Source organism: Eschrichtius robustus, chromosome 3 (assembly GCF_028021215.1).
Source record: "Eschrichtius robustus isolate mEscRob2 chromosome 3, mEscRob2.pri, whole genome shotgun sequence".
NCBI classification, from domain to species: Eukaryota; Metazoa; Chordata; class Mammalia; order Artiodactyla; family Eschrichtiidae; genus Eschrichtius; species Eschrichtius robustus.
In genome coordinates this window covers 154,754,276-154,762,174 of record NC_090826.1, presented here as the reverse complement: position 1 = coordinate 154,762,174, position 7,899 = coordinate 154,754,276, and positions in this window count along the sequence as shown.

Genomic DNA, 7,899 nt, shown 5'->3' with positions numbered 1-7,899 from the left:
TTTGATTCCCCCCTTATCCAGCAGCTGCTGGGGAGTGAGAGGACAGTGGTAACCTGCTGGCATCCCTATCGTCCTGTGCGTACATGGGAGGGATGCAGTACATTCCAGAGGCCTGGACAAATGGAATGCAAAGGCTGGAGAAGAGTAGGCTGAGGCCTTACTCATCACATTTATGGGCTGCGGAGCCTGCCAGTCAGCTTAAATGGCAGGCTAAGTTCCCGGAGGGATTGGCTGCCATTCTATTGTACCTTGGACCCTGGGATGGAGTCCTGATTGGATTGAATCCAAGGAGATGTGTCTTTCCCTCTGCTAGCTGCTGGCCCCAGCATCTCCTATGCCTGTAGGAGTGAGGTTGAATGGGAGCTTGAAACTCTACCAGGAGAATCTGGGGCTGGGCCCATTTCTGGGGCACTGGGGCACTGGAACAGGGACCAGGACTTGGCTGCCAGGTGAGCTACTCCTGAGTACACCCAAGAGCTTTCCAAACCCATGACCTTGAAGGGAATAGATGATCCTTTGGAACCTTGATCTTTCACCTTCCCCTCTCAGCTGTCCCTCTGTGTCATTTGTGTCATAGAACTTAGGACCTGGTTCGAGAGGCAGACAGGTGAATGGAGATGGCTGAGAGACAGACCTAGCTCCCCGCCACTCCCATCCAGCCCCTGAGTGCCTCTCCTGTTTCTCAGTTGCTCTGCCATAATATTTCTCTCCCTGCTCAGCCCCACTGGTCTCAGCTGCCCTGAGCAGCTCTCTTGCCTCCTCATCCATCATCCTGGCTGTGGGGCACCAGAGTACATCTCACAGAGAAACCTTTCTGCCCTAGGCCTCCGAGGAGAAGGGCTCAGCTGTCAGAGAAGAGAGAGGTTTCCAAAGGGGTCAGAGCACTGGGCCCTCCAGGATTGATTGGCTATGAATTACAGACTTCATGTCCCAGTCGGTCCTGGTGTTGCAGAGCCAGTTGGGGTGTCCGTGCCTTCCTTCTGGAGTCAGCCTCTTCTCTTGGGCATCACTTTAGCATGCATTCATTGACTTTAGGTTCATTCCTGATTGATATTACTTGTTGGTTGCTTTTTTTCTTTTTTTTTGGCTGCCTTGGGTCTTCGTTGCTGCACGCAGACTTTCTCTAGTTGTGGCGAGCAGGGGCTACTCTTCGTTGCAGTGCGTGGGCTTCTCATTGCGGTGGCTTCTCTTGTTGCGGAGCATGGGCTCTAGGCACGTGGGCTTCAGTAGTTGTGGTGCACAGGATCAGTAGTTGTGGCGCACAGGCTTAGTTGCTCCATGGCATGTGGGATCTTCCCGGACCAGGGCTCGAACCCGTGTCCCCTGCATTGGCAGGCAGATTCTTAACCGCTGCACCACCAGGGAAGTCCCTTGTTGGCTGCTTTTTTAATGGATGGAGATTTTGTGCACATGCTCCCGCAATAGACTGGGGGCTCTCTGATCATGAGGGCTGTGCTTCTCCCATACGCTACATAGCCCATAGAAGGGTGGACTGCCAGTTGGTGCTCAATACCAGCAGTCACTGTGATTGATAATGGGGTGGCAGAGTGAAGAGTGGTTGTCTCCAGGAAGACCCCAGAGGTGAGGGGAGAGGCAGCAGTGAGCCCAGACTGCTCACACAGGGGTCACCAGGGCCAACGTCACTTCCTCACTGAACAGGGTGTTAACTGTTAGTGATACTCTGCTCTGAGTGAAGCCTGACCTGACTACCTCCCACTTTACCCTCCACCTCTTTTCTTCCCTTCTGGGTTGCCAGTCTCTCCTGCTGCTCTCACCTCTCTGGCTTCTCTTTTGCCTGCACACCCACCCGGCCTGCGGCTCCTCCCATTGGGCAGTGCTCTCTGCCCCCTGGCTGCCTTTCTCACAGCTCATGTGCTTAGTAATCCATCTCATACCCCCTCCTGGATTCAGTTGCCCCTCTGCTGGAGAGTCCCACTCCCCAAAACTATTGCAGGCTCTTCCTTTAATGGTTCCTGGGACTTTTCCTGTCCCACCACTGTTCTCAACTCAGAACTCACTTCATTTTATTTTATTTTATTTTTTTATTCTATTCTATTCTATTCTATTCTATTCTATTCTATTCTATTCTATTCTATTCTATTCTATTCTATTCTATTCTATTTGGTTGTGCTGGGTCTTAGTTGTGGCAGGCGGCCTCCTTAGTTGTAGCATGTAGCCTCCTTAGTTGTGGCACCTAGGCTCCTTAGTTGTGGCAGGTGAATTCTTGGTTGCGGCATGCGAACTCTTGGTTGCGGCACGCGTGTGGGATCAAGTTCCCATGCCCAGGGATGCAGCTCGGGCCCCCTGCACTGGGAGCCCAGAGTCTTATCTACTGCGTCACCAGGGAAGTCCCAGAACTCACTTCTGATTCTCATGGCATTGGCTTCCTAACCAGTCTCCCTCCCCCAGACTCCAGGCTTGTCCCCCTCAAAACTGCCTTTCACAGAACTTCTGAGATACCAGCCTGACCCTTCTGATCCCCCACGTGCCACCCGGCAGGGGTTCCTTTCATAAGCCTCTCCTGCCCCTGCTCCCTCTGCTCACAACGCCTGCTCCAGAATCACCCTGCTCAGCACCACCGCGTGCCCTGGGTACAGGCCTGTAGCGCATCACCCCCCACCCCCCAGCCAGCCCTTGATCCCATGATCCCACTTGGCCTCAGGCTTCCTGCTCTGGCATCCCTATCTTCTCCTTCAGCACACCTTCCGCCTTCCATGGTCTCTGCCCCCCCCTTGGTGCTGTGTGCCACCACTGCTGCCACGGTTACTGCTTTATACTTTAATGGTTTATTCATGTATCCATGCACCCCACCCCCACCCCCGGTATCTCATATCCACAGCACCTGGAGTCCCTAGCACATAAAAGCAATGACTCTAAATTGCTGAATGAGTGAAATGACCTGAATGAAGGAATGCTTAGGAGTGGATGGGTCCTGTGGGCAAAGGCTCACAGGTGAGGATTAAGAGAATGGCGGACCCAAGAGGCAGGTCAGAGGAGCAGCCTTTGAGGAAAATGAGAAAACAGTGCCAGATTCAGCCATGGGGGTGGGGGTGAGGGAGTGTGGGGGACGGACAGATGGAGGCTTTGAATATACAAACCACCCTTTACCTAGCTGCTCCTGTCAGCACCTTTACAAAGTGAGGAAAATAAACCTGTTTTCCTTATGACAAAGCCTGATTTGGTGATAAACCCTCTCAGTTTCCCAGGAGGTGGCAATGGCTCTGAGGGGTGGGGAGGAAGCAGGAGAAGGTAAAGGAAGGGGGTGGGGGAGAGACAGAGAGAGAGAGAGAGAGAGAGAAAGGAGGAAAGAGGCAGGAGGCAGGGGAGGAGGGGAGAGGAGGAGAGGAAGAGCTCTGGGTACGTGTGCTGGTTACTAAGGTGGTAGAAAGCGCTGCAGGTTCTGCAGGAAGGACTTGCTGTGCTGAAGAAAGCAGGCAGCCTGCTAAAGCAGCTATGCCCAGGTTCCTGCAGCCAAGCTAGAAGGAAGGAGCCAGGAAGGAGAGGGCTGACCAGGGTCTGGAGACTCTGCTTGGCCCTGAAGCAGCAGGGTGAGGAGGAGAGAGGGCCTGAACTCTTGGCTCTGCCAGGGCCACAGGTCACCCCAGACCCTCTCCAGAAGGTGAAGAGGCTCTTCCGCTCCCCAGGGGGTATCTCACCCACTGAGGTCATAGCCATCTTCCTTGAGGAGTTGTTTACATGGTCTACCTTGCTGGGGGCTGCACCCAACCCAGTCCTGGCATCGAAAGACAGACGCTGATGAAAACTTCCAGGAGTCCCCGTCCCTGAGGGAGGTCATTTCCTTGGAGAAGGCTGGGCCTGAGCACTGTGTGGCGGTCAGGGAGCAGGTGTGCCCCTAAAACTGTCCTCTCTTGGCACTAAGGGCAGCAGGACAGCCTGCTGCAGGGGTGAGACAACCTTCTCTGGAGGTCAGGAGGATCTAAGCCCCATCTTCTGAAGACTCTGTTAAGGAAACGAAAGGACATGCGGCATCTTGGAGTCCCAGACTGCTTGCACCTTGGAGATCATCTAAGTCAGTCCTCTCATGGCCAGAGGAAGGGAACAGAGAAGTGACTTGACTGAGGCTACACAGCAGGTGAGTGTCCCAGCAGGAGCCCTTTTCACCTGTGTTCCAATCTCAACAGTGCACTGAGCACTGGGCCTCTCCTGAGGCCCACTTCAAGTCTCTAGACTTGTCCAAAAGGAGCTGACATCAGACTCTAAAAGCTTTGGGACATAGTGAAGCTCTTAACACAAGGTTTTCTTGAGAGGATAACCAAGGGGAAATTACACTGTGTGAAAGCCAACCAGACTTGCTTAAAATACTCTGTTCCCCTCTATTCCAAGTGCCACAGCTCCTGGGAGCTGCTCATGCCCCCTTCGCTCTTTAAGCTCCAGCCCAGCAAGATTTCCTGCTCTCAGCCCTCCCCTAGCTCCTGGTGTCTCTCTCCTTGCTCCACTTCTGTTGCCCATTTCCAGCCATGACCCTCCCCAGGCCTGGTAGCCAAGCAACAGATCCTTCCTCCCTAAAAGGTTATACTGGCTCTGGTCAATGTCATCGCCAGTGAATCACGCTTCCTTCCCCTCCTTCCTTGTGTTTTTAGCATCACTAACAGAGAGACAAGCAGGTAAGGGTGTTTGAGTTCCTCGGAAAAGGACCCATCGCATTTCCAGTAAAATCCTGCAAGACCTTCATGTTCAGGGCCTGCTGCTTCCCCCTACCTCACACCCAGCTCTGGCTGCTTGCATGGATCTCCTCTCTCCTCTTTAAATGTGCTTGTTTCTGCTCAGGGCCTTTGCTTCTTCTCTCCCTTCTGCCTGGAGAGCATTCCACTCATATTTGGAATGGCTGCTGCCTTCTTGTCATGAAAGTCCAAGTTCAACCATCACCACCTCCAAGAGGCTTTCCTTAATTACCCTTTCTAATGTTGCGGGTGCTATCACCAGTCTCTGTCACATCACCTTCATTTTGCTGCATGTGTCTGAATTATATTGTTGATCTGATTGTTTGTTTATTCCATTACTGCCTGTCTCCCCCACTGAGAAGAGGGACCTTGTCTGTCTATTTATTATAATGTCCCTGATGCTTGGTACTCAATAAAGACTTGTTCAAAGAATCAATGAAGGACACTGGAGATGGTTACGGTTGAGGGAGAGCCTAGTTCTATGTGAATCTCTTGGCTGATGGGCCCTTGCAGACTCAGATGCTCCTTCTCCAGCCTGCTCAGAAAACTGAGGCTCAGGATCCATATGAGTCAAGAATTAGGGGATCCCCATCATTCTCTGTGATGGAGGAGCTGTGGCCGCCTGCTCTGTTCGGGTGGGTGTGTCTCCCTTCTCCGGTGTTGATGTCTCTGCCATGTTTATTGCTGCTTCTTCGCCGGCTGTCATGGAGGTTACTTGGAAAACACCATTCCCCCACCCACCAGATCTCAGCCTGGGTGTGGGGTGGTAGGAACTTGCTTGGTGATGGCTACAAACAAACAAACAAACAAACAAACAAACACTTTCCCCTTCCCATTCCTCTTCCAGTATTCCAGGCAGGAGCTGAGAGAGCAATTCCTGGGCTCTGAGGAAAAATAGAGGTAGTACATTCGGCGCTGTACCACTTGTCCCCTAAGCTGCAATGTGCAAGAATGGCAGGGGCAGAGAGGCAGGGCATGGGTCAGGCCAGACCACCTCTCTAGTATGTTCTGTCCCCATCAGGAAGAGACTGTGGCATGAGGGGCTCCTTGAGGAGCTGAAACCTGGTCTGGAACACACTGCCCTCAGAATGTTGTGATTCTGTTTACCAACACACGGGAAGGAACCTATTGTATTCAGGGTGAAAGAAGCGGGAAGAAATCGGTGAATAGAAGATCAGGAGCCAAGAAGTTGGGCTCAGAGACAATGGGTAGGAAGGGAGGGGGTGTGGGAAGGGAGATCTAGACTGGAAAGGCTTGAAGGAGAAATCCAGGTGTGCAGGTGCCACCATTGGGGTAGGGAGGGGGCAGAAAAGGAGCTATTTAAGGTCAGATTTCTGCAGAAGTCTGCCTCCCTCCCCATGCCGTGTGTGGTGCTCCAAGGACAATGGTGCTTCAAGGACAAAGGACGACCCTGCCTGAAAAAGTGTCAGCATCACACCCCCTACCGGACTCTTAATCGCCCTCCCCACCATGTTGCGATGGTTACGAAATTCCTGAGCCCACCTGGGCGACGCCCACCTGGGCAATGGGACCTGTCCCAAATAAGGAAAGGCATATACCCTCTCCCACTCCCAAGCTATAGAAGGAAGGTATATGTGCCTCGACAGATTAGTAAACGAAATTTTCACCTCGGACCATTCCTTTGTTTTCTGGCTATAAAAACTGATCAATAGCACATGTTCGGGGCTCGACTCTCCCAGACTACTAGGAAGTCGGCCTGCTGTTCTGGCAGCCACCTTCCCTCTAATAAATTCTATCTTCTTTATGTTCTGCCTTATGTCTGGCAGTTCTTTTCCAGCCTGCGTTCGGACCACGACACCATGGAGTTGGCCGCATGGTGTTTATTGGGTGTGTTCCATATGCAAGGCTCCTATGGGAAGCATGAGGTGACCCATGATTTACCAGGAATGTCAGACACCCAGCACCAATCCAAGAGGGTTAGAGGGTTTTACAGTCAGGCCAAGTTTGAATTTCCATTCAAACTTGCCTCTTACTTGCTGCATAACTTGGACAAGGAACTCCTTGACCTTGGACAAGGAACTTAACCTCTCGGTGTTCTTCTATAAAATTGGGACACTGCTCACTTCGTCAAGCTACTATGGGGATTAAATGTAACCATGCGTGCAATGCAAAGGGCTCGCCAAGGCCAGGCAACGGTGTCCTGCAAATGGTGGCTGGGTAGCTTTCTGCAGCTTGGACCTCTGGCTCTTACTTAAAACCAGGGGAGGTTTTACCTGCACTAGGTAAAGACCTTCCTGGACACAGGGGCTTGGACTGAAGGTCTGTGAGCAATCTCAAGGCCTTTGGAATACTGAGTTTCTTCCCATCTTTCGCTACCTCCCATAATCTCTGTAGGGATGATGTTCTGATCTGCTGACTTTAAAATGGACCCTATTTTCAGACTGACTTGTTCAAAGGGGTACCAGCATCTGCCTGGGCAAGGTGACTTTAACCCGACTGTACAGATTACCTGGAAGACTCGAATCCCTAAAGACTACATGTTTTTTTTCCTCCTCTGCAGGGTGCTTTAGCTTGAAACATCTGTGTAACTGCTTAACACCTTCCTACTTTGCAGAGCGTTCTGGGCATGGGGCCTGTGGGCATCTCTCTAGCCTGGCATTTTTCATGCATGGCTAGGGTCCCACCTCTCCTCTGCCCATGCCAATCCCCACCTCCCCCAGCACTTTCCCCAAGGTCACAGTCTCACTTGCCATCACTTGTCCCCAAGGTTCAAACCTGCCATCATGTCTGTCTCCCAGAACATGGCTCCATGGGGATTTCTTAGGTCCCCAAGAGAGGTGCTGCTCTTCTTGCAGGCACTGGGCTCCAGGAGCCTGTCCTCGGATGCAGGGTCCCCTCTGGGGGAGGGAAACACCTCTCCTGAGACTGCATTTCGGTTACCCTCTGGTGAGTGGTTATCCTTATGTGGGTGAACATTGATCGTGGGCAACATGTGATTCAAGAGCTGTTGCCTCTTGTGTCAAGAGGGGTCAGGATGGATGTCCCTGTCCCAGGTTCCTGGGCCTAAGTGGGAGGAGAGCTTGGATTGTTTCCTCTTCTGCAGGACCAGAGAGGGGCTCAGGAAGGCTTGCAGCTAAGCCAGTTTTTGGGTCAAAGTGCAGTTGATCTGGGATCAGAAACCTTGAGTTGGGGGCTAGACATATTCTGGGTGGTGTGTATTTTCTGTCCTTATTCCCCATTGTTTTCCTTTGTTCTC